The sequence below is a fragment of the Ambystoma mexicanum genome, chromosome 11, assembly GCF_040938575.1.
Source record: "Ambystoma mexicanum isolate Mex_15411 chromosome 11, UKY_AmexF1_1, whole genome shotgun sequence".
In the NCBI taxonomy this organism is placed as follows: domain Eukaryota; kingdom Metazoa; phylum Chordata; class Amphibia; order Caudata; family Ambystomatidae; genus Ambystoma; species Ambystoma mexicanum.
Window position 1 is genome coordinate 1,232,422,309 of NC_090934.1, and position 14,619 is coordinate 1,232,436,927.

At 50.3% G+C, this 14,619-nt stretch overlaps 1 protein-coding gene across 2 annotated transcripts in view; it reads right to left on the reverse strand.

Moving 5' to 3' along the window:
• Positions 1-7,912, reverse strand: part of CD276 (CD276 molecule) — a 271,504-nt gene extending 263,592 nt beyond the window's left edge. For both annotated transcript variants that reach the window (XM_069624602.1, XM_069624600.1), the window contains exon 1: positions 7,690-7,912. The gene's annotated coding sequence lies outside the window, so the exon portion shown is untranslated. The remainder of the gene's footprint in view (positions 1-7,689) is intronic.
• Between the last annotated feature and the right edge of the window lie 6,707 nt (positions 7,913-14,619).

A 14,619-nucleotide genomic window follows, 5' to 3' on the forward strand; every position in this document is an offset into this window, starting at 1 on the left:
TGATGCGCCACAGTGGCCAGTGATTGGAGAAGCACTTGGTAGATTGAAGAGGAATCGAGTAGTTTGCTTAGGGGCAAGAAGGAATAGAGGGGGAGAGCAAGCAGGCTTGAGCACTAGTCCAGTTTGCTAAGCACTGGGCTAAACATTAGAATGTTGGTTGAGTGGTGGATGAGGTTGGAAGATTTTACCTAATATTTAGAAAGTAAATTCCGGCAACTGTGGCAATAGGCATGAGGAACTGCTGACATCTTAGGTTGTGTCAGAGAACCACAAGCCTTAGCTAATGGTAACCAAAACAGTTATTGGTGGAAGGTTTTGAATACATCTGGACCACTGGCATGCCTTTCGGTAATGGAGCAAGGAGGTCATGTTGGAAGGAGATGGAGAATGGGACAGCAGAGTTAGGATCGGAGGAAGAGAGACTGTCTTGGAGGAGTTTAGCACCAGGTTGTGGATGGCTGTGAGGCATCTGGTGTTGTGTTCTGAAATGTCCATTTCAATTAGACTGATTCCGCAGATCAAAAAGAGCTTAAAACACGACCCGACTCTATAAAGCACCTAACTAAAGATGGTTATTTAAAATCATTATGGCTGTCACAATATTATAGGAAGCGGTCCCGATTAGGCTATTCTAATATTGTTTCCACCGGAGCGGCTTAAAAAGAGATCAGAAAATACAGAGGATTTGGAATCTGGCAGCCAGACTTTGCCTCAACCAAGAACATTCAACCAGCTCCATAAGAATTCCATTGGTGGTTTTCTGCTAAGGAAAAGGTTTCAGTTCAAAACTAGGACTCCTGTTCAAGGCCTTTGGCCAATAGGGTCTGAAATACTTTGAGGTCTATGACCACACATTATTTTCCAAGGCGTCACTTCAGATCTGGCTATCCCAAATTGATAAAACCCACCTCAATGTGGATGAAATAAGCACAGAGGAAACACAGTAAGGTTACAGTATTCCCCTTGCTCACTTTGTACTCTCAAACCCAAGTGTTGTGCGGCCTCTCCTCCTTCAAAAAGCTTGTAAGGCCTACCTGTTAGGCACTTGACTGGCTACTTAACATGCCTAGATTCATCCGCTACCCCCCCCATGTCTCTTGGAGTAACAGGACCCCTAAATTAAAAAAAACACAGAAGCATACCACTTTCAACTAAAACGGTTTCCATTCTAGGTGGTATTCCCAGGGGGTATCGTGTTGGATTTTTGACATGATTTTTTTTTGTTGCAGTAATGTGGACAAAATTACTATGAAAAACTAATCTAAATATAGAGGGGAGCTTTGTGAGGGAACCCCCCAAAATGACAGCACAGAAAAAGTCGGAGTTTTTTTACGTAGTAATTTCGTCTGTAAAAATTACTGCAAAAAAAATAAAATAATTAATAAATAAAATAAAAATCATGGTCAGGAAAGGGACATAGTGTCTCCCAAGACACACTGAACAGAACTCCATCCATCTGTTTCTGTATGGGGTCTGCAACCTTCATGATCTCCAGGTGTTTTCAATTGCAACTCCCATCAGCTCTAACTATCATAGTCAATGGTGAAGGATCATGGGATTTGTAGTCCAAAACATCTGGAGAGCCGCAGCTTTGAGACCCCTGCTGTAGAGCATCCGCCACTAGGGCCACAACACATTGTGGATTCAGAAAACAAATACACCGCCTGCAGGACGTATAGATCCTAATTCCTATAGGAAGTCAGTGAGGCCCCGGCTGTAAAATAATGAAGAAAAGGGTGTCCAAAAGTTATCTTACACTTTAGAGAGGTTCCATACGATCCCTTAGGACTTGAAAAGATGCTTAGATGGGCTCCTACACACACTGGGTCATGGCATATTGTGTCCTCTTTTCACGCCACTGGTTTAACTCTTTGTGCTCCAGATCTGCCTTTTAGTGACCGCTCAGCCGCTTAGACTGGGACCGAGGGCAGCCGTATTAAAGTATACTTCAAGCCCCTGGCGACGTTACCACTGAAATAAGCTCCATTCTTTGTTAAATTAGGTAAGAGTTCCCGCTCCCGTGTATCTACACTTCCCTCATCGTATCCTTCCACCTATGATTTGCAAAGTGCTCCTTGCTTCCCAAAGCTAGGTCTGCGCTCAGTAAATACCCCAATAAACATAGGAGTATGCAAGCTTTTGGCAGTATCCAGCTATTTAGAAAGCAGTGCTCTGATAGATAAGAAGGGAGTGCCCACAACATAGTACCTACATTCATGGGTATGGTGTTAGCCATTTTGGAACGGAGTACAAATGCTCTGATAAAGCACACACATGAGCAAATGCAACAGATCAAAGTTTGCAAAGCATGACAAAGTTGCTCAATTATTAATCAATGTGACAATTCTTGATGGAATGCACTGGGACATGGTCAGAACATTGGGCAATTGACCCCGAGTGGGTACAGAAACTAAGCGCACAGAACCCCATGTGGGAATTCATTTAAAAGACAGGCCAAGCAGTATACACACCAAATTCACAAAAAATATAATATATATGGCTGGAGCTTGGCCTTGTTACCATCCAGGTAGCAGTTGTGAAAATTACATCAAAAAGCGAAGCCTCTGTATATGTGTTTGCAGAAATTGAACACTAATTATTAAATACATTTTTGCACAAACTTTCATAGAGAAGGTGTATTTTCTTTAAACATATAATGTATGCAAGTGATTTATACACAATCGTGAGTCACATGAAAAAGATCTCAAATTGAAAATGTATCGAGCCACACAAAAATATATAGCACCACACGTATCAATCAGTAGAACTTAATTTACCACTCACAAACATTACACAAATAACACACAGATAGACATTCATGTAAAAGCCAAAATGTCCGAACAATATCAGCAAGTGTGAAAAATACACAAAAAAGGTCTGTTTTGTTGTTGACAGGACTCAAATACATGCACAATTAATTTGGCTCTGCGTTCATCGGCTAATTCAATCCATGCTTTTAACAGCAATACATGGAAACTATCTGATGCCAACGGAAGCTTAAGTTTCGGCTAAGTGGGCCATGGATTTACAGTGCAGCCTTCCTCAGGGCATAGTGCGCGAACCTTTATGATGCTGCAGTGCACTGTGGATCTGTTTCCAAGAATATTGTCGAGCAAAAAGCAGCTTCACTGTTGCTTAAACGTTTCAGTTAGTACCGGCAATAGCAAAACAAATGAGGTGATGGCTGGAACGTTTAGAATAAATCTTAACCTCTGGCATTGCTGTGGGCAGCCCTCCAGACCATTGTTCTTCGCCTGCACAGCCATTACAAAAGGGGAAAGACCATATGCAAATCGGGCTTGGTCCCACCCCTAAAGGAGTAGTCCAGACCGAACTGCTAGGTCAGATCCCTTCTGCACGAAACCACAAGCATCCCCAGACATGTTGCAGCCTTGTTGGATGTCATCAGTGAGGAGTAGCTTGGGTCTCTAGGCCCAGCAGGCACGGGACCCACGTCTGGGCATACCCGTCCCACTCGGGGTGACAATAGCAAAACAAAAGAGGTGATGGCTGGCAGGTCTTGTGCAGAAGGGATGTACCCTAGCAGTTCGGGCTGGACTGTCCCTTTTGGAGTAGGACCAAGCCTGATTTGCATATGGTTTTTGCCCCTTTTGTAACAGCTTGGCAGGCTGAAAAACGATGGAGGTTGCCCAGAGCCGTGCCAGTGGTTATGATTTATTCAAAACTCTAGCCATCACCTTTTCATTTTGCTTAAGTTAGTACTGGCAGACACTGCCGAAAATCCCCATCGAGCATATCACACACAGATCGATTAGTAGTCGATAGGGCATGGTCTATGGCGTGGTTATGCATATTTAAATTAACGTTCACCACTAAAAAGTAAGCTGCCGCCTAATGCAGCAACATCTGCGTTGGCCGTCAACACAGGCCATGGTAAGGCGTGGGTAAGTGGGATTTAGCCCCAGGTCTTTTGGTTGGAGTTCTGGATAGAAGCTCAGGGGCAACAACCAAAAGCCCAGCTAGAACCCAAAGTGGGCTTATGTATTTAGCATTTATAGTAGCGCCCAAACCCTTGGGTATGAGGGCGCTAGTTACAGTAAGTGCATTTGGGCTGCTATTGCATAAAACAGCTGCAAAGGATAGGATTTAGGGTGGACGAATTACGAGGATGTTAATTGCTGTACATGTCTAGATAAGAGGAAAGTTTAGGAGAATGCGGTTTCCAAAAATCTTAACTAATTACATCTGCTAGTTGCTACCTGTTCAAAAAAATGTCTCCAGTTATGGCGGTAGCAGTAAAAGAAAAAATAGAAAAAATAAAAAAATATTAGGAATTCCCAAATTTTAAATGGCAAAGATGCTTAATTTAATTGCGTTTTACTGTGGCACCAACTCTAGGGTGCTTGGTATGGAATTGCTATCTATCAATTATGAAGGCGTGTAATTGAACGTTGGAGTGTGGGCCTGTCTGCATATGCAGAGAGAAAACCAGTGCCGTTCAGATGTCCATATCCGGTAAAATAGCTCAGCGGGTTGAGCGCTCACTGCTGCGATCTACAGGTTCGAATCCCGGCAAGGCCAACTCAGCCATTCATTCTTCCAAGGTCGATAAATGAGTAGGAATGGCTGATATAGTGTGTAAATATGTGCTCTGTAAAGCGCTTTGGATAAAGGCGCTATATAAATATCATCATCAAATGCTGTGCCTCGGGACTGGCGATTGGGAACGATTTATGAAAGGGGGGTAGCCCGAAGTAGTCACTCGAGTCATTTCATGCCAAGTGGCCGAATCGGATATTATTTTGTGGTTAAAAGTTGATACAAGGAACAACATATGGGGTGGGGTTTACGGTGTAGATGTGTAATGTGGCGTATGTTTAGATGTCTTAGGTGGAGGCTACTATGTAATGGGCTAGGTAGAGGCTAATGTGCGATAAAATGTTTACTTAAACCAATGAATAGAATAAAAAGAAACTTCAAAAGAGGTCAGGGCTTGAAGAGGCTATCGGAAAAGTATTTTCGGAAAGCTGTTTGCGCATGGAAATCTGGTATAGCCTGGCAAAGGCGGCCGGCCTCCGTCATCTGCCGCATTCCTGGGCCCCATGCAGGAAAGCCCCTGGAGTGCCCCAGGCCCCGTGGCATACAGAGTATGACACGATGGAGGGCCTGGGGGGTTAGGCGCAGGGTGGGGGAAACGAACGCGGGAAACAAAGAGGGAGGGGCAGACAAAGCGGCGCCCCCACCCTCGACGTTGCCAGGGGAACGCACCAAAAGGTGCGAAGGAAACAGTAGGGGGAGGCAGGAAGAAGCCCGGCCCCCAGCAACACATCAAAGGCTACAGCGGTGGATAAATACCCCCGTAAAACCCCAAGGAGTCACAAACAGGTCCGGAGCTCACCTCACTCGGGTAGCCCCCCCCCCCCCCCCCCCCCGACCTGGGAAAAAGGGATAAGGAAGCGTTACCACCCAACTCACCCGGCAAGAGAAGAAGGAATGAGAGCAAGAACGCCAAGTACTCTTCATCGGTACATGGTAGAAGAAGAAAAAGTCGTAGGCAGCGGCACGTGTCCAGGAAGGGATGCCACAGGGCAACGAAAATTAGCCTAAGGGAAGGCTCGTCATCCATAACCACTGGACACGTGATACCCAAAAGCGATTGATAAGGATGTGTGGCTGTCATGTTTATTGTATGGCATTATTTTCTGTAGAAAATAAAAAGGCCTACGGCCACAATTTTTCCACAAAGCAAAAAACGCCTGGAATATCATTTCATTATCTCAGGTGACAGGTTTTAGGTACAAGACCAGGGGGGGAGCCCACACTACTCAGCCTAATGACCAGGTTAGACCCACGCCATATACATGGCAGGATGTGCAGACCCCTCCACAGCTGGACGTATTGGGAGAGGGGGTGCCGCGTGCCTGTTCGAGGCCGGTGGTCGTTGTGAGGATCCAAGAGCGCCCCATCTTTCCCAAGGAGGGGCCTCCGCTACCCGCGGCCCATCACGGCGAAGACGCCGTGTAACTGGCCCTACTGTGACAAGTCCACACAGACCACAAAGAAACCAAACCCTCGACTACACACTCAACCCGAGAAGATGGAGTAATGAGGCTCAGGCCTGGTATCCAAAAAAAAATCCAAAAAAAAAAAAAAAAAAATCACAGCTGATGGATACAATCTCTCAGCTGAGCTGGCCCTGGTAGCGGTGACCCACAAGCTACCCCGGGAAGAGCTCCACACACTGCCGCCTCCTGATCCCATCTGGACAGTGTGCGATGGGTCCCGTCATTACTCCACCCCGGCCCTGAAACTTGGCTTCTTGGGGGGGGGGGGTCCACATACATTCTGCTTTCTAAACATATGTAGACAAAGCTGAGGATACGAGAGGACGCGGTAGTGGTTGGCAGAAAATCAGTGCGCTCCCCTTTGGGAGACTAGTCATGTGCCCAAACTGGCCAAGGGTGAGACTGTGCTGCGGAGTATGGCTCGCATTCAGTGGGCGGGGGGTCTCGATTTGTTACGACAACAGCACACGTTTGCAAGTCTCTTCTAGCAATCGGCTTTCCTGCCAGACATCAAGGCGTTGCCAAGGACACTCCCTCACAGGTGCCTGCCATGAAAGCTATGCCCCTGGGCACCCATCCCAGCTCCCTACACAGGGGGCCTGCTGTTATTCCGTATCAAAGCTGCACGGGGTGAAAGGCCCTCTATGAAGGTGTCCCAGGTGCGACGGAAAGAAGTGTAGTTATTACATGTATAGAACTTTCATGCGAAAACAAGGGCAGCAAAACAGACTCGGCACAAAAGCCCAGAATTCCGCTTACCCTGAATATATGATTGACAGGAACTGGGACACAAAGACAGAAGTAAGGATTGGTCCAGGATCACACGGTGTGCTTGAGTCGAGAAAGTGAAAATACAACCCATTTGCGGGCTCTACAGTTAACATTTTCCTCGCTGGTCCACAACTACATTGTAGCAATTACACTCAAGCCGGTGTCCTGATTTATGGGAGCCCTTTTCAGCAGGATACAAAATAAGGGTTTATACAGGGTGTACCTGATGGTAGCACAATCTCTACCATTTACTCAGCGTCCAGATAAATACACACAATTCAGAATAGCACCCATTCCGGCAGCCCTCACAAGCGGGAAATACAAAAGTGCACTGTTGTGAGCCATGCCCATGGCCCGTGCGTCCCTCTCAAGGACACGGGTGCGTTTATTCAAATTGTCCAGTGTCGGGTCTTGCCCCTGTCTTTGCATTCTGGGAGTTGAAGTCCGGAATGTGTACTGGAACAGTGTACCCAGATGTAAGAACCAGAGTGCAAAGAAAAACGTAGAACGGATAACTGCGCCTGCCTGGCACACAGCGCGCTGTAGTCGGCAATGCAGGACTTAAAAGCAGCATCATCCAGTCTGCGTCGTGAGGCGCTATACGGCATCTATTCTGCATTGTGAGGCGCTATACAGAACACGAAGAAGGAACTTCCCACACATACGCACGTGCGTTAACTTGTTAAGGGTCAAGGGGGATGAGGGGGTAGGGCATATATACCAGGAGGGAGCATGTCCCTTTGTCTTTAGACTGGGGGGTACGTCTGCATTTTGGAGCTAGGAGCGAGCGTGATAACAAAGACTAGCCTGTGCCCCGAACATTGAGGGAACTCGTGTCCAGCGCCTTCGCCCCCCGCGCCTGCCCAGCCTCCCCACCTCGGCACTCACTTACCCGGGCAGGGAGAGGCTCAGGAGGGGTGCGTGCACCGCCGGGGGTCTGAAAGGCCTGGGGTTGTTTCCCTCCCTCCTCACACCCCGGCTTTGCTGCTACTGACGCGCAGGCCGGGCGCAGCTGGCCTGGCCCGTACACTCAGCAGCAGACAGGCAGTCACCGTAGAAAGCGGAGTTCAGCGCGAGAGGGAGGGGAGGCCTGGGAGGTCCCCTCTCGTAGGAGTGATGTCAGAGGCCGGATCCTGCAGGATGGGCTGGGCGTACTGGGAACCAACGCTGACTGGCTGGCTGCAAAGACTTGCTTCCTGCTTAGAGTGTGTGTGCGCCAAAGGGAACCTGACTATTGACTGGGAACGCCCAGAGTTCCCTGCCTGCATCCCTCAACTGCCCCAGACCCCACGACCTTCCATCCGACCCAAATTCTTCCTCCCCAAACGGCGGCACGCCCCCGTTCTATATACAACTCCTCTCCCCCACTTCTTCCACCCACACCCAGTCTCCCTCTTAAATCATCACTGCTGCCCCCCTCTTCTCTGCTCCCCACCCAGTCTCAGAGACATATCAACCCACCCCTCCCTTGGAAAGTGAAATTGGACTGTGAATTTTGGTTAGTCTTTAACCTTCTTACAAATCCATCCTGCCCATGAATTGCAGTGGGCGGTGAAGCCTGCCACCCTACTTTCCTGACACAACTGCCCCTGCGGTGAACTCTTAGGACCTGATTTATGGAATCGGGCTCAGAAATGGCACAAATCGGGCTCAGAAATGACGCAATTGCAGCACGTGGCGAGGGAACCTGCGTGAGCCGTAGCGCACAAGAATAATTGCACAGCATGCCCCCACGCACACCAAAAAGCAAGTGAAAGGACTTACACGGTGCAAGTCTCCTCCCCATCCCTGGCCCAGCATCCAGCACCCCAGAGAAAATGCATGACAAAACATTGCAATCCAAGGTGGTACCCCTGCGAAATCGTGCAGAAAAACCTTGCATACCCAGACCGCACCCCAGAGAAAACGCATGCCCTCCCTCGCAAGTCTAGGCCGTACCCCAGCGAAATCACTCGACAACATTGTTAGGAAAGATTTCGTAATTGTAGGTAATTTTCCTTCCATGTGGCAACCCCTAAATTTTTTGCTGTTGTTTTTCACCTTGTTCTTGACTTTGCCAGAGAAGTGCAGCCTTCTGCCGCACTCCTCTGGGCTTTCGCTCCTTTCTTATCGGGAAACTGACATGCCCTTAAGACAGTCAGTGCAACATGACACAGTCGGCTTTCGTGCAACATGACACAAGAGGGCACTGTAAGCTAAGTTACAGCTCTCTTGGGTCTCTAGCCTTCTACAGGCCCTAGATACTCGTTTAGGATTGTATCTGATCGGTGCAAGTGATTCAGGGACAGGAATGGTGGCAGCGATCGTTTCTTGTGTTTTGAGCTCCTTTTGGCGTTCTAAGCGCGTTTCTCGCGCTTAACCCAAAATGGTGGCCTGGCTCCCAAAATGGCCAGACCACGAGCCTCCTTTGTCCTGTCTGCTGACCGTCTTGCTCCCTTCACCTTCCCCAGGTCGAGCCGACCCGGGGCCTTCCTTATTTGGGCATGTACTTTCCCGCGAAACACGGATGCTTTCGCGGGCTTCTACATGTCTTGTGTGTGCCTCCAGGATGTGGGCTGGGATGTCTGGTCCCAATACACATCCTGGGTGCCAGAGAGTCTAGGGTAGTGTGAATGCCTGGGACCACCGTGGTCCGTGATTGGTCCACGAATGGTGTGAGTGTTGATGAGCGGATCTCCCATTGGGTCCCCTCCGTTTTGGCGCGAAGGGAACCGTGGATAAGAGGGGGCTGGAAACACCACTACCATGTCGATCTCCTGAGTTCTCACGAACGAAGGAATACAGGAGCCAAGTATCCTGCAACCAAGAGGCTGGACTGAGGAATCGCTGGTGACCCGCTGAAGGACTTCTCCTCTGCACTGCTGTCACCTTGTGAAACCCTTTTCACCTTTGATCGAACCAGAAGGCCTGTACTGGTACTTCGACCCTTGGAATAGCAGGAACAGCTATTCTCGGCATCTTCACCATCTCATGCCAGTAAGCCTTCGGAAGCGTCTCTTGGCCATCCAGCTGACTGACCAGCTTACACGGGAGTCTTGCTCTGTAACCGCCGCCAGGTTGTGTAGTATTTCGAGACCTTGTCACTCTCAAATGCTTCGTACACTTGGCGTTCCCAGGTCTGAAGTGAGTAGTGTACATTTGGCTCAGATACACACGGCCGCTCCGTTGCCCTGCTGTGGTAACAAACTGTGCGGGTTTCTTCGATTGGGACGTCTTTTTACTCAACACGACGACGAGGCGTTCCCTGCTCTTCTGAACCTGCCAGCTGCTGAAACTGACGCGGAGAAGCCTGGGTCTGCTTGCATCGGGGACCGGTGAGTAGCATAGCTAGGATCTGGTCGCCCTCCTGCAGGAGCCCATTGCTTTTCCCCGCTGTGTCAAACAGCACCCTTTTCCGTACTCGCGCTCTGCTTCTGCCCACTGTGGAGGCTGCGCTTGAGTCGCGGAACTTGTTCTTCTTTTGTGCACTAAACTGAACTGCCTGATTTCCCTCGAAGAGCTTCTCCTTTTGCCCGTTGGCACCAGCGCGTGCAGGTACTTTTGAGCACAAGGCTCCACTCTTCGCAGGGCTCGGACTTCCATCTAGTTAGGTGCCTCTGAAGGCGAACTGGGTCTAAGCATTATTGCACACTGCCTGTTTTCCCTCCCTTTTAGGTGGACTACACATTTCGTGCATATAACGCTTGAGACTTGTTGTATTTGTATATATATTGTGTTGATTTGGTATGTGTTGGTTTACTATCGTTATATTGTGATTTTCTCGCTACGGTCATTGTTTTAAAGGCCTTGGAATAAATGTGTATATATTTTTAATATAACAACTGTTTGGAGTAGTTTGTAAGTGATCTTGCTTTGTGTGCTCATTGCGGGCTTTCAGTCTCCCTCACCCCTCTTGAGACCTAGTCTTGACCGCCGCGATCGCTACCTTGATTGGTCTGGCTCGTCCAGAGGTTACCCTGTTCCAAGTAATTAGGTTGGCCTTCTGAACTTCTGCGCCACCAGGACAGAGTTCAGAAATCCGTCTTAACAAACATCTCACATTCCCAGTACACGCCCCAGAGAAAATGCATGCCCTCCCTCGCAAGGCCAGGCCGCACCCCAGCAAAATCGGGTGACAACACCTCGTATTCCCATTCCATGCCCCAGAAAAAACACGTGCCCCCCTCTCAAGGCCAGCCTGTACTCCAGCAAAATCACGCGCCTCCTCGTAGGTGTGTTCTCTACACCCCTTACAAAAACAGTGAGTTCCCCTACAGCCTCGGCACCCACCCTGTCCACATAGCCCCCTACTGCACATGAGCCACTGTAGTCCACAAACCACCCCCAGCTCCCCTTTCCTGTGACACCCCACGCAGGCCTCCCCTCCAGACGAGACACCAGCCCCCAGCCTCCCTCACCTGTGCCCCCCAGATGGGACACCACCCCCAGTCCCCCTCACCTGTGCCCCCCTGCAGGCAGCCCCCTCCAGACGGGACACCAGCCTCCCTCACCTGTGCTCACTCCGCAGGCAGCCCCCTTCAGGCGGAACACCCACACAGGCACCCTCACCTGTGCCCCCTCGCAGACAACCCCGCCAGACGGGACACCACCCTCCAGCTACTTTCACTTGTGCCCCACGCAGGCAGCCCCCTCCAGACGGAACATCACCCCCATCTCCCCTCACCTGTGACACCCCCCGCAAGCAGCTTCCTCCAGACCGGGCACCACCCCCCAGCCTCCCTTACCTCTGCCCCCCGCAGGTAGCCCCCTCCAGATGGGACACCCCCCACAGACACCCTCACGTGTGCTGCCTGCAGGCAGCTGCCTCCAGACGGCACCCCCCAGTCCCCTCACCTGTGACAGCCCCCACAGGCAGCCCCTTCCAGACGGGACACCACACTCCAGCCCCCCTCACCTGTGACATCCCCCGCAGGCAGCCCCCTCCAGACAGGACACCAGCGCCCCTCACCTGTGACACCCCCGCAGACAGCCCCCCCCCTAGACAGGACACCACCTCCCAGCCCCCCTCACCTGTGACACCCCCCGCAGGCACCTCCTCCAGACGGGACACCATCCCCCAGCCTCTCTCACCTGTGACCGACACATGACTACTGCAATGAATGTCTGTTGCTCACCTGAACGTCTGTGGTGTGACCGCACCACAAATTGCTACATGAAAATGTTTTGTGCAAATCCAAACAACTGCAATCCCTGGAGGTCCTTCCATGAGTGGAGCATCTGCTCACACACCCTTCCAGGCCTTAATCATCCCCCAATATACACATGTGACAAGTGATTGCAAAAGCATGTGCATGCTGCACATGCAAAATTGCCATTGGCATCAAAGTACAGTGACAGAATGTGTGCCCACGACAGAAGCAAACATATAAAACACTGTAGCAGAATACACAGACAATGGCCAGGCGTGTCACAGCCTGAGCATGAGTGAGCTGGGTGGCCAAATAGCTGTCAGGGAACTCTCACGTGACCGGTCCATGCATGGCCGATGGTAGGGCAGTCAGAGAGAGCATGACTCTGGAATATCAAAAATATGCCACTACAGCATTCCAGTGGTAGAGGTTGACCACCTAAGAGAAGGCATTGTGGATATATCACATACTGCTGAAGGTGTATGCACAACATGTGTTTTACACAGCAATAACAAAGTCATGTGCTATGACGGTGACCACGGAACACTCCCACAGTCAGCCCACCCACCTCCACCCCAACCACAGTGAAGCCAAACACAGAGTGATGCAGCACAGGTCAAAGGTTATCCAATTAGACAGTGCACACCCATTCCTCTAGTTGACATACCACCTGTCAGGGACATGTGCATCCTGCCATTGCCAACTATTCCAGCAACAATACACAAGCATGTACGCAACCAGACACATGACTTTCAAGAGAGAAGCACTGCCTCAAAATAGAACTAGCAAACAGGCCGACACCCAAATGAACAGCAAGAAGCAAGGAATTGAACAAGCAAAAAGATATATTATCAATAAATAGGTACATCATACATTTTCAACTAAAAAATAAAGGCGTCCATGTAAAATTTCTAACAAAATATAATCATTAGGCCTAAATAACTATACACAGTTAAAAATGGAAAGGAATGTACGAAAAGTCTGGGGGGGAAATAAATAAATAAAGGAAGCTGCCACCTAAATAACTATATACAGTAAAAAGGGGAAGTAATGTCTGAAAAGTATGGTGAAAATCAAAAAAAAAAAGCAAACCTACACCTAAATAACTATATACAGTAAAAAAGGGGAAGGAATGTCCGAAAAGTCGGGTGAAAATCAAAAAAATAAAAGGAAACCCACACCTAAATAACTATATACAAACGCAGCGGGCTAGTCCATCTTCTCATCACCAATGTCGCCCAGTCTCTCCACCAGGGCATGGTCCAGCGCTACATTCACTTTCCCCAGGCGGGCCTATGTTGTTTCCTGGAGGGCTTGCAGGGCCTCCAGCATATGTCTCTCTATCCCCTCCGCCTCCCTGCAAGTTGCCTCCAGGATGGCAGCCCGCCTCCTTTCCCGACGCAGCGCTACTTCTGCGCTGGCCATCAAAACCCTTGCCTCCCAAGCCCACTGCTTCTCTGATCCTATTTGCTGCCCATAGCGCCTGCACACAGAAGACCTCCTCTGTCTGAGGTCCAAGTTTTCCTCCTGCCTCACACCATGCACCTGCCCCCTTGCGGTGATTGGTCCTGAGAAAAGTAGCCTCCTCCTTAAAGCCCGCGGCTGCCACAGCGCCTGGTGCCTGCTTTGTGTGTACACCCTCCGGACTGATGACGATACCCGGGGGTGTATGAGCCGCGCCCTGCTTCTGGGTGCCTGCATTCCCTCCATTGCCGGTGACCCTGTTGGTGCCTGGCTAGGCACGGTGACCACCTCAGCCAATTGACCTTCGACTCCCAACTCGGGCAGGGATGTTGGCTCCACCAGACTGGGCAGTCTGGGTGAGACTGGTGCACAGGGGGCCCTGGTGGATTTTGGGCCAGAAGGCGCCCCGGAGGATGATTGGCGCACAGAGGTGGAAGACGAGGAGGGGGTCACATTATTAAACAGCCTACGCAGCACAAACTGGACCAGGCATGTTGCAAGCCAGCCGAGGAGACAGCATACCTCATTGTGATGACGTGCAAGCAGTCTACGTGAAGCCTGCACATCATCACGTATGACGGCTGTATGCCTCGCCACCCCGGCCTGCAGGGATAGTACGTAGTCCTGAATGGCAACAGCAGATGTACTGGGGTGTCAGTCTGTGTGGACACATCCAACACCAGGGGCTGGGCCTGGGTGGAGGCATCACGGCAGGTGCATACAGCTGCATCCGCTGGCCCAGGGACAAGATTATGCACAGGCACATCCATGGTGGCCTGCACAGCCTCATGCCCCAGGGACAGGACTGCAGTAGTCACGCCCACCTCAACAACCCCACCTGACCCCATGGGCTGTGCTTCTATGGCCACCTCCTCCCCCTACACCCCAACCAACCTGGATGACTCTGGGGCGTCTAACACAATGGTTGGCCCCTGTGTTGCATCACCTGTCCCCCTCGCTGCTGAGGAGTCCACTCCCACCTTCACCCTCTTGGATTTACCCCCAGCAGCATTGCCCAATGGTACCGACGTGGCCCCAGCCACCTCACTCCCTGACAATGTGCTGTCATGGGGACTTGCACCTCTGCCTGGTGGAGGCATCCCAGCTGCCATGTTCCACAGCAGTGCTTCTGCCCTCTTCTTCCGATGCAACTGTGGAAAAGGAGACACAGAATACAAACATCAGTGTACTGCACCAATGTGCGCGTGGCAATACAAACATTAACATGA